We start from the raw sequence: 12161 nt of genomic DNA on the forward strand, positions 1-12161 counted from the left end.
CAACTATTCATCGTGCTGCACTGCTTACCTTTTGCGCCATTCAGTTTCAAAGAGTACGACCCTTGTTGTTTTGGGGTGGGGCGTGTGTGTGTGTGTGTGTGCGTGCGTGCGTGCGTGTGTGTGTGCGCATCAAAGGCTGCGAGTTTCTTTCCTTTATCTCCGGACACCTGACTAAATGTCGAAATAATCCTGTTAGATACCAAATAGTGTTAGTTTATAAAGTGCAAAGGATACACAATACAGATACACCTTTCTTAATATGACGTCATAAATGACTATGGGCAGGACGTAGCCCAGCGGTAAAGCGATCGCTTGATGCGCGGTCGGTCTAGGATCCATTCCCGTCGGTGGGCCCTTTGGGCTATGTGGGCTTTTTCTCGTTACAGCCAGTGCTCCACAAGTGGAGTAACAAGGTCCATGGTATGCACTATCCTATCAGTGGGATGGTGCATATAAAAGAACCCTTGCTGTTAATCAGAAATAGTAGCCAATGTGGTCCTTAACCGGAATTCCGACGCCATGTAACCGAAATAAAAAGTAGTATTGTGCGTCGTTAAAATAATCATTCTTCTTCTTCATGTGTGTAGAAATAGTTATACACAAAGGTACACATATCGGAAAATTCGAGTAAGGTGAATGGTCTACCGTAGTTGAAACAAAATCATGTCCGGTAAAGAATCAACGCTGAATTGACTAGTCATTAGTGTCGTGACAAGAATTACTTTGTGTGTACCGAAATAGTCACAACTTTCAAGATTCGAGAATACTGCATTAACTGTCAAGACATGAAACAAAACACGTGTGTTCGTTGGAAATAACAGTACAGAAAGAACACGGATTGATCCGTAAAGAATATAATATTTTAGCTACAACGGTTGCATTATTTAATAAATAAATAAACTGTTATTGTTAACAGTACTTATTTGTATATATACTATTCAAAAGAATTTAAGGGTCAGACGATATTTTCGACATTATTTTCTGAATGTCAATTATATTAGCTAGACCATAATGTCACGCATGGTATTGTTCCATTTTGACGAAAGTGGGTCTAAGCAACCCATAAATGAATTAAAATCCACTGTCATTGACACTGTCGACTAGTTCTAATGGCGAAAACATGCTTACATTTGCACGTAAATTAGGGCGAAAGCGAAAGGTCTGCTAAGTGCCCATAACTTGCTTTTTCACAAAGCGCTTCATTTGCACGCTTTGCACGTGTATTCCATGTTCCCAATGCTGAATTTCCGTATAATTGGAGCTTGCGTTCGTGTACAGTGCACACTCCAAATTCGACAATGGTACGACTTCAACTGACTATCGAAGATCGAGGAAGGGCTATTGCTTGGCTTCAGGATGGCAATACGCAAAGAAATGTTACTCTGAGACTTGGTGTCAGTCAGAGTGTCGTTGGCCGACTGTGGCAACGGTACCAAGCAACGAATTCTGTTCGAAATCGTCCACGTTCGGGAAGACCCCGAAGCACTACAAATAGAGAGGACCGCTACATCACAGAACGGCCAGACGTCACTGGTGCACACTTCATCTGCGGTGGCAACGTGTTCAGTGGGGTCGAGTGATGTTCACTGATGAGTCCAGGTTTAGTCTCCAGTTCAACGACGGTCGGGTTCGTGTCTACAGACGTCCTGGGGAGCGCTTCGCTGACGTTAACGTTAGACAACGTCACCGGTTCGGTGGTGGCAGCATCATGGTGTGGGGCGGCATCTCTATCCACCACAGGATCCCCCTCTATGTGGTGGATGGCAATCTGAATGGAATCCCCTATCTGAATGAGATTATCCGGCCGTTGGTTCTCCCAGGCCTTCAGCAGATTGGCGGCGGGGCAGTTCTGCAGGATGACAATGCCAGACCCCACCGCGCCAGGGTGGTAACGGACTTTCTCAGACAACAAGGTATCGCCAGGATGGATTGGCCAGCATATTCGCCTGACTTGGCCCCAATAGAGCACGCCTGGGACGAATTAGGCAGGAGAGTTCGTTATAACCATGCCCCTCCGGCCAACCTTCATGATCTGGGTCAACTTCTTATGGCAGAGTGGCAGGCCATTCCCCAAGAGTTCTTCACACGTCTGATCAACAGCATGAGGCAACGATGTGTCGAGTGTATTCGCGCCAGGGGTGGATTCACACACTATTAAACGAATGTTCTAATGAGTAAAATCCATGTTTGACAACCTTCAACTTTGACACCATGTCATGTGACTTTCTTGTATACAGTGACGTTTATAAATTAAATTGTTGGTGTAGTTTACATCAACAATCTAATACACTCTGAAACTTATTTGGTTATAAATTTTTGACCCTTAAATTCTTTTGAGTAGTATATTATGTAATACGTAGCTTATACGTTTTGTACGATGGGTATCCTTGATGTGTGTAGAGTATACGTTATGTACGTAGTGTTGGTTTTCACATAATTATATAAATAATATTTTCATATACTTACCTTTTGTGACGCCCAATAGCCGATGTGTATTTTTATGTGTGTCGTTAACCATTCATTAAATTAAAAAATTACGTACGTAGTGTATACATCATGTACTTAGCGTATACATCATGTACGTAGTGTATATTACATTTATTACCCATATGGTTAAAGTATCTTGGAACATATCAAAGTGATACGTCTCACCAGTTGTAAATATTGATAGTAACATAAAGGGACATTCCTGAGTTTGCTGCAATTTGTAAGATGTTATCGACTAACAGACTTTTTAACGATTGTAATTACATATCAAATATATTTTTCTGTACAAAATATTAGTGGCTGTATATTAAACGTGTTTCTGATCGTTCTAATATTTGTACTAGGTTAAATTCCATTTTATTTCCTAAAATATATTGTTTTCGTATGTGGGGAGACAAGCCATATTTGGGTGTATGACAAAACAAAATTAAGATCGATCGACAAAACCGTGAAAAGGCTGGATAAGCCATCACGTAGTTTCTTGTTGATTTGTTATCAGAACAAGTCAGGAAATAACAGGCCCTTTCTGTATAAATAAAAGTTAAAATATGGCTTGTCTCCCCACCATAGAGGTTGTTACCATCTACCACTCCAGGTATCGTTCCTACGGGCCTAAATAAGCGTCTAGTCATGGACGTTGTTACCATCTCCCACTCCAGGTATCGTTCCTACGGGCCTAAATAAGCGTCTAGTCATGGACGTTGTTACCATCTCCCACTCCAGGTATCGTTCCTACGGGCCTAAATAAGCGTCTAGTCATGGACGTTGCCCGGTACAAATGTGTCATATGCTAAGCTTTGATGAAAATTTTGTAATTAATATTAAAGGGACATTCCTCAGTTTGTTGCATTTTAAGATGTTTCCGACTAATAAACTATTTCTACGATTAAACTTACATATTAAATATATTTTCTTGTTTAGAATGTCAGTGTCTGTATATTCAATGTGTTTTTGGTCGTCTTGATATTTGTAAGAAGCCCAAACTGGATTTCGTCATCCAATAATTTCGTACGTACGAAAAAAAAATATTTTAGGAAATAAAACGAAATTTAACTCAGTACAAATATTAGAACGATCAGAAACATGTTTAATATATAGCCACTAATATTTTATGCAGAAAAATATATTTGATATTTAATTACAATCGTTAAAAAGTATGTTAGTTGATAACATCTTAAACATTGCAGCAAACTCAGGAATTTAACTTTAAGAGTAAATATTTCTGTGTTGAAGCAGTGTGATGTAGTACGTTTTTTGTTGTTTTTTAACCATATCATGCACGTGCTTATATTTACAAGAACGCCTTCGCGTTTTCCGTAGAAAAAAATAGTTTCCCATGTCTATCAATAGACCCGAGGAAGCCAAGTTCGTTTACATCTCACATCCGCAGTGACTGGACAAATCATGCATTTTATGTTTTTGTTGTTAAGTTTTTAACATGTCTTTTAAAAAGTAAATTCTTCATCTTGGATTCGTGGAAAGATGTCTACTGTATTTAATTTTTAACTTATTTGATGATGAAAACGCACCCCACGTCCCCAGCTAAGTGCTTATAAATTGCATAAGTTTGTCTACATTTGATTGTAGTTTGTATTTGACAGTTTTACTTGGGCCCAATTTGGCACATGGGTTTAGGCTATTGTTTAGAGGAGATTCACTGCATCCTACGCGTTTTGGTTCGCGTTTTATTCCCAGTCAGGACGAGGTGAGGATGTTACCCCGCCCATAATGCAACTTTTAAAACACGAAACTACATGAGAAAAATGTAAAAAAAATAAGTACAAAATTAATTTTACAGCTAAGTTGCATCATATGCTTCTTGAAAAATACCTTATGACGTTAATATAATCAGGTATTAAAAACACTTCATCAGGCCCATAAAAGAACAAGGTTTGCAACTCCGACCATCTTGGACGGAAGTAAACTTTAACCTTCCAGGTCAACCAATCAAAAATTAAATAAATAACGCCGGGTACAGATCGTACAAAATACCAAAACGTAGTTCTAAACAGAAGAAAGAGAAGGAAATGTTTTATTTAACGACGCACTCAACATAATTTATTTACGGTTATATGGCGTCAGACATATGGTTAAGAATCACACAGATATTGAGAGAGGAAACCCGCTATCGCCACTAAATGGGCTACTCTTTTCGATTAGCAGCAAGGGATCTTTTATATGCACCATCCCACAGACAGGATAGCACATATCACGGCCTTTGTTACACCAGTTGTGGAGCACTGGCTGGAACGAGAAATAGCCCAATGGGTCCACCGACGGGGGTCGATCCTAGACCGACCGCGTATCAAGCGAACGCTTTACCACTGGGCTACGTCCCGCCCCTGCCTAAACAGAAGCCAAAAGTACTGAAGAGGTGTTGCGACATTAGTACTGGGATAAAACAAAATAATTATAATTAAAATATATACTAGTATATCTATCTATATATCTATATATCTATATATCTATCTATATATATATATTGACAATAACTTTCAGAGTACATTTTATGTTAATGTTTGTAATATATACCTTAAATCAAAATAATGTAAAATAATTTTCTACCGTGGTATTAATTAATCACAGAGTTAAATAGAAAGAAGCAGACGACAGACTAAAGCTTAGTAGGGTGAGGGTATAGTTTTAAATATTTGATCTTGAAAAAAAAAAAATCAGTTCACTGGTCTATATAATTGTTGTACTCACGAATTGTTCCTGCCCCAGAAATTCCTTGTTTCACACACTGTAATTTACAGATGGGGATCGATGCTAGACCGACCGCGTTACCACAGCCAGTGAAACTATCGAAAACATATGACGTTTGTCAAAATATAGCGGAAACACATGTACAACTTAGCGGCTAGGTGTTCGGTTTTTGGGGTTGTTCTTGGGTGGGTGTGGGTTTTTTTTTTTTTTTTTTTGGGGTGGGGGGGGGGGGGGGGGGGGGGGAACTTGGCGTTCATGGAAGATTATCGCTGTTTTTCACAATAAACTAATGTGACTTGAGAAAGGTAAAATGTTATTGTATGTACAAAGTATTGCTTTTATTATATTTTAATTATTTGCTTATCGTATGAAAAACCACGTCTTGGAAAGTAACTACGAGTGCGACCTCCGTATGGATAGGAACCTCTGTAGGGCCGGTATTGAATAGTGTTATCAAAACGCTGTCTAGCAGCTGTAATTTCAGCTGCTATTTTCAAATTGTCCAAGGACTGACCAGACAAAGCAGAGGAATTTTTCTCCAAACATTTAAACAAACTGTATGTCTCCCCATCGAACCTGCTTGTTACTAAAAGACCTGCATACTCACTCCGAAGGAAGCTCATTTGAGCACTTAGATTAGTAAACAGTTTGGCAAAATTATCTTCCTCACGATAATAGTCCAATGTATGTAATTGTTTCAAAGCTCTTTCTGTATAGCGTGCACACTTAGAAATTACTGATAAAGATCTGTGACATCATTTAGAAATACCTTATCTAGCATCAAACACTTTCAAGTAGTTTGGCAACGACACTTTGTTCAAAGAGTCTTTTACTTGTAAGTATTCCTTTTCCAACTCGGACGCAAAGTTATCCATATCGGATGTGGGGCCGAAACCCGAGTGGACGTCTGCCTTTGTGTATCGAAAAATCCCACGTTATGAGAGAAAGCTTCCTGCGTCGAAGATTCTAACCGGTCGCCATTTTGAAACAGAGTTTCTTGACCGCGCTGATGTGAACCAAACAATTTACGAATTCACAGTTTGCGACAAATTAGCTGCCTGTTCCGATAAACATTTTAACGCTTCCACACTTTCTTTCTCCATAATAAAACTGTCTTGCAGGGCGGTACTCCATGCGGTTTTTGTCGCCCCAACATAAAGACGAAGGTGAAGGTTGACCTATTTGTACTTGTGGCCTCAGATTACAGTTATCTTCCCATTTGGTTGTCCGGAAATTTGTCCGCGCAAATAGTCTGCTGTTTAACTGTGATTATTTAAAGGCAGACAGCTATGAAGTGGCAACTATTTGACTGAAGTGACAGGGGAGAGCATGCAGTTTATAAACTGTGTAACTTGTTGACATTGAAGATATGTTTGTGGTAATTCCGGCCCATGCAAAAGTAGTGCTTTTTGTGTGTACACCGGCCAGGTTTAGAGGGAGTGTTTGTTTAAACCAATATCCTGGGAGAAAGAGATGGACAACAGGGGTTGTCCTTTTCAGAGTATGTGTCCCCCAGGCAGGCAAAGGTACATACAAAAATCCACGGGCCTGCTGATATCACTAAAAATGTTAAAACCAACCCAACATCAACGAACACAAAACCACAAAACAACCGCAACATCAAACAAAAACACAAAACAAACAACCAAGGCAAGTTAAAAACACAAACAAACAAACAACAATAACAAATATAACCCCAAGCGGTAATGACTGATTCCCAAGCTATAATAGCTGTACATTACTCAGACATAGTTATATGTTAATTAATGATAGCAGTAATGACCAAACTCACCCACATGCACGCACACACTGTCACCTATTGCTCGTAGATATATGTTATTTAATTACAGCGATAATCCTCCCCCACAACCGACATGCACGCACACACTGATACCTATTACTGAGACATATTTTTATGTTATTTAATTATAGCAATAATTACCCATTCCAACCCCCACAAACGCACATCATATCACCTAACCAACTGCCAAATTTCAGTCAAATCGGCCCGGAACTTCATTTACAAACACCAATAATACTTTTAAAAAACCAACCCCCCCCCCCCCCCAACAAAAAAACAACAACAAAAAAAAACAAAAAAAACAACAACAACAGTTAACCATTCCTTTAAAGGGACACACCTGAGTTTGCTGCAATTTTTAAGATGTTATCGACTTACAAAGACGTTTTAACGATTGTAATTACATATCAAATATATATTTCTGCATTAAATATTAGTGACTGTATATTAAACGTGTTTCTGATCGTTCTAATATTTGTACTAGGTTAAATTTCATTTTATATCTTAATTTTTTTTATTTTTTTTCTTACGTACGAAATTATTTGAGAAAAATCCAGTTTGGGCTTCTTACAAATATTAAAAAGGACCAGAAACACATCGCATATATAGACACTGATATTCTAAACAAGAAAATATATTTAATATGTAAGTTAATCGTAGAAATATTTTATTAGTCGGAAACATCTTACAATGCAGCAAACTCAGGAATGCCTCTTTAAAACAAGTTACAGATCTGATGTTGATGACTGATCTCTGACTGACCTCTTATTATTGCCCTCGGTTCAACAGTTGGCATCAGACTAGAGTTATCCACCCATTTGGTTGTCCAAAATACGGAAACTAATGCGAGAAAATATAGTGTTCTTGTTATGTGATTAATGGCTGGGGAGCTGCTTTGTATACTGGATTGTTACACTGGGTTTGACAGGTAAGAAGATGCAGTTAGTGAATATGTGCACTTGGTTTACACTGGATACTGCATAATGTCCCCCAGAGCACATTGAAGTCATGCAAAATTTGTGTAAAATGCAGAGAAATGGGTGTGATTCGGTCCCTTAGCCCACGTGTGTTTGTTTACATTGATATAACGCGGAAAAGAGCTGGACAACAGATGTCGTCCTTTTGAGTGTTCAATGGGCCCAGGCAGGTAATGTTTCCTGTGAAATGCTAATGGCCTGGTGAAATTAATAAAAGTGCTACAGCCACTGGGGCTACATGAGAATACATAGTGAAATTAATTGTCGTCTGAGGCCAGTTCTCGACCGTACGAAAAGTAGCCACGCGTGCAGAATTATTTTGGTTAGGCAGTTTCATTAAATGTCTTACCATATCAACAAATACATTTCAACAAATACATTGCACTTGTTTCATATTTTACACGTTAATACAGCAGTACATGAGTAATCCTAAAATATACATTTTATTTCTATCACTTTCATAGATTTAAAGATACAAACTGCGCAAATATGTGCAATTTTCATTTCCAAAATCTATCTGACAAATTTCGAAAATTAAAAAATGTAAATCGACAGTTTATTACGTTCTAAGGAGTAGATTACAAAGGTGAAAACAATATTGTCGAAACTTCAAAACTTCTCGACACTGATTTTCGCGTTTTAAAAATGAAAAAAAAAAAACCCTGTCTGAAACGGGCGTGACTTAATCTTAGAAATCCCAATTCCCCCCAGAAGCAAGCAGCGGATTAATTCAATATGTTGACACTTTTATATAGATAGGCAGTAGGAATTAAATCTAGAATTTCAAGAGTTTTCACTTGTAAATTTAATAGAAACTGACACACAATACTAAATTCGCGATAGAGGTCAATACACATAACCTATAAAGACAATTATTTAATACAATCAATCCTACCAAATTTCAACTATATAGGCCTAGAACGTTTCATACAAAATGACAAACAGACGTTTGAAGAATATATTTTTATAAAAATTTACATAATTCGCGATAGAGGCCAATACACATAACCAATACACACAATCTTTTAATACGATCAACCCCCCCCCCCCCCCCACACACCCCGATACCCCAAACTACCCACCAAATTTCATGTAAATCGGCCAACTGTTTTGAGAAAATGACCAAACAGACGGCTTAATAATAATAATAATAATAATAATAATCCCACTAAAAACAATAGGTTTCCGAGCGGAAAACGCTTGGGAGACCCAATAATAATCCCAACCAAAACAATAGGTTCCCCAGCCTTGGCTTGGGAACCTATTAATAATAATAACCCCAGCAAAAACAATAGGTTTCCCACCTAATAATCCCAACCAAACCAATTGCCACTTGAGTCAGACAGGTTCACGCTGTTATAAAAAACGACAAACAAATGGTGCAGTGAATTGGGTAACTTGGTTTATTGTGTGCAAGCGAAATGTTTTATCTCCACCTGTACTGGCAAGTCAACACTCCACGAGAGGACAGTTTGCACCTGGTGTCGGAACAGCAGAACCTACCCATTCCACCGCCTATTCCGCCCCCTATTCCACCTCCTGTTCCGCCGCCTATTCCACCGCCTATTCCGCCACACAAACCTCCAGCTCTGATGCACTAGAAGAATATACATGTATAATTTTTAATCCCAACACAATTGTAAATGTATTACTAGATGTAGTTAGGCTACTACTACTCCTACTCCTACTACTGCTACTATTGCTGCTTCTGCTGCCGCCGTTGCTGCTGTTCCTGCTGCTATAACTACTATAATTATTTCTGCTGTTGCTGCTGCTACTACGACTGCTATTGCAGCTACTACTACTACTACTACTACGACTACTACTATAACACTGCTGCTACTACCACTACAACTACTAGTGCTGCTGCTACTACTACTGTTTTATATTATATAGATACGTTTTGACGTCATAAACAGTGCGGTTAATTGTAAGAATAGTTTCCATGGTAGAAGTCATGTCAACAACTAACTTACGTCATCAGCGATATGTACGTCACAGCTATGACGCAACGCTGCCTCTTATTCTCAACTTGCAAACTTATTTTCAACAACAGTATCGTTCGAAAATCTTCCATTAAGTGATAAATATTGTTTGTGGGTAATAAACACAATACCCAACTCGCTACTTGGCAATACCGGCAATACCGTTTATCTTGCACTCGTGAATTGATGTTGTCCTTCCCTCGCCTGTGTGTGTGTGTGTGAGCGTGTGTGTTTGCATGTGTGTGTGTGTGTGTGTGTGTGTTTCCCTTTGTTCTGCTTTGTTTTAAATATTTACTATTTGGTTAACTCGATATTTTTTGTGGTTCCCACGACATCAACACAATGATGTATATATATATATATATAACGTTTTGACCCCACGTCACTTAGCGGAGCGTCTGCAGTGGTGCCAGCCGAGGGTGAGATGGACACGTGCCAGGTGGAGGACTGTTTTGTTGTCAGATGAGTCTCGTTTTCTCCTGTCACGTTCTGATGGACGCACACGTGTCTGTTGACGTCGAGGGGAACGTTATGCTCCGAACTGCGTACAACAACTCGACGGTTTTGGTGGTAGCAGTGTCATGGTGTGGACAGGAATCCATCATGGTGGTAGGACTGCTCTTGTGCATGTGGCAGGTGCACTGACTGGCGTCAGATATAGAGACGAAATCCTGCAGCATCACGTCATTCCGCACATGAACGTCAACGGTGGAATGTTTCAGCATGACAATGCCAGACCACATGTTGCACTTGTCAGTCAGGAGTTTCTGCAGCACCACAACGTTCAAACATTACCTTGGCCTGCCCGTTCGCCGGATTTAAACCCAGTAGAACATCTATGGGATGCACTGGATCAGCGTGTGCGCCGGAGGAATCCACCACCCCAAACACTTCCGCAACTTCTTATGGCACTGCAGCATGAGTTGCAGAACATTCCACAACGTGTTGTACTACGTTTGATTGCTTCCATGCGTCGCCGTTGTCAAGCTGTCATCAGGGCTCGTGGTAGTCATAACCGATACTGACATTTTGCCCACCCCTATGTCACACATATGCCTGTGTACATGTTCCAGTATGTATGTTTATGTGTGTGTGTGTGCGTGTCTGTGTACGCGCGTGCGTGTATGTGTGTGTGCGCGCGCGCATGCTATTTATGTGCATACGTAACCTACACGCCTCAATATTATTTTTAAATAATGCCAGTGCAGAGGTATTTTTAGAAGTGATATTTAGAAAATGTAAATAAATTTCTTACATTGTTAAATATATTTCCATTTCCATTTCCATTTCCATAGTTGAACGCCATGGCCGAGACGAGGCACACGAGAGTGATTAGAATAAGACTTTTCATCGCTTGATATGAAAACCTTAAAAATAACAAAACACAATCACGTGACCATAGCTAGTTCTGCGAATTTATTTCCAAAAGGGCAGATAACTACCGGCTCCCACCCAGATCGAGTTTCAACAACTCAATGGATAGGTGTAAGACCACTACACCCTCTTCTCTCTCACTAACCACTAACCACTTACAACTAACACACTGTCCTGGACAGACAGCCCAGATGGCTGAGGTGTGTGTCCAGGACAACTTGCTTGCACCTTAATTGGATATAAGCACGAACATAAGTTGAAATGATTTTTTTTTTAATAAGACTCTTTATCGCTGGAGATAAAAATCTTAAAAATAACAAAATACAATCACGTGATCATAGCTAGTTCTGCGAATATATTACCAAAAGGGCAGATAACTATAATCTGTGGCCAGTACAGGCTTGAAGGTGGACTAGTAAGTATTCTCTAATCTAGAATTGGAAAAGTAGAAGTGACTTCTTTCCCCTAACCAGAAGAAAAGGAAGACGTTTTAAGTATTAAGATGCTTTTGTTGTTGTTGTTGTAAGGAAGAGATAGTTTGGGCGTAGACGGGTGTTGGGTGTCACCTGGAAGAGGGATTTATACGAAAAGTATATTTCTGTAGCCGAATCCCTCTAGATAACGGTTCTGCTTGTTGATCACTCCAACTCAGGGGCACATATGTGTTTTAGCCTGTTTTATCGACTCATTTACAATATACATATGTAAGAAGGGACTCTACGCTGAGAGAGAAAAAACCCGGCCTCGGTGGCGCAGTGGTTAAGCCATCGGACTACAGGCTGGTAGGTACAGGGTTCGCCGCCCGGTACAGGCTCTAACCCAGAACGAGTT

The 12161-nt window shown here is 39.6% G+C and overlaps 2 long non-coding RNA genes across 2 annotated transcripts in view; one reads left to right on the forward strand and one right to left on the reverse strand.

Annotated features, from left to right (window-relative positions):
- The window catches only part of LOC121389404, a 28538-nt gene that overhangs the window by 1441 nt on the left and 14936 nt on the right, over positions 1 to 12161 (forward strand). The gene's annotated exons all lie outside the window — the stretch shown is intronic.
- Positions 9354 to 12161, reverse strand: part of LOC121389405 — a 34648-nt gene continuing 31840 nt past the window's right edge. The window contains exons 2-3 of the long non-coding RNA XR_005960063.1: positions 11212 to 11323; positions 9354 to 9568 (exon numbers count right to left, since the gene is read on the reverse strand). This is a non-coding gene — a long non-coding RNA (uncharacterized LOC121389405). The remainder of the gene's footprint in view (positions 9569 to 11211; positions 11324 to 12161) is intronic.

Source organism: Gigantopelta aegis, chromosome 14, assembly GCF_016097555.1.
Source record: "Gigantopelta aegis isolate Gae_Host chromosome 14, Gae_host_genome, whole genome shotgun sequence".
Taxonomy (NCBI): Eukaryota; Metazoa; Mollusca; class Gastropoda; order Neomphalida; family Peltospiridae; genus Gigantopelta; species Gigantopelta aegis.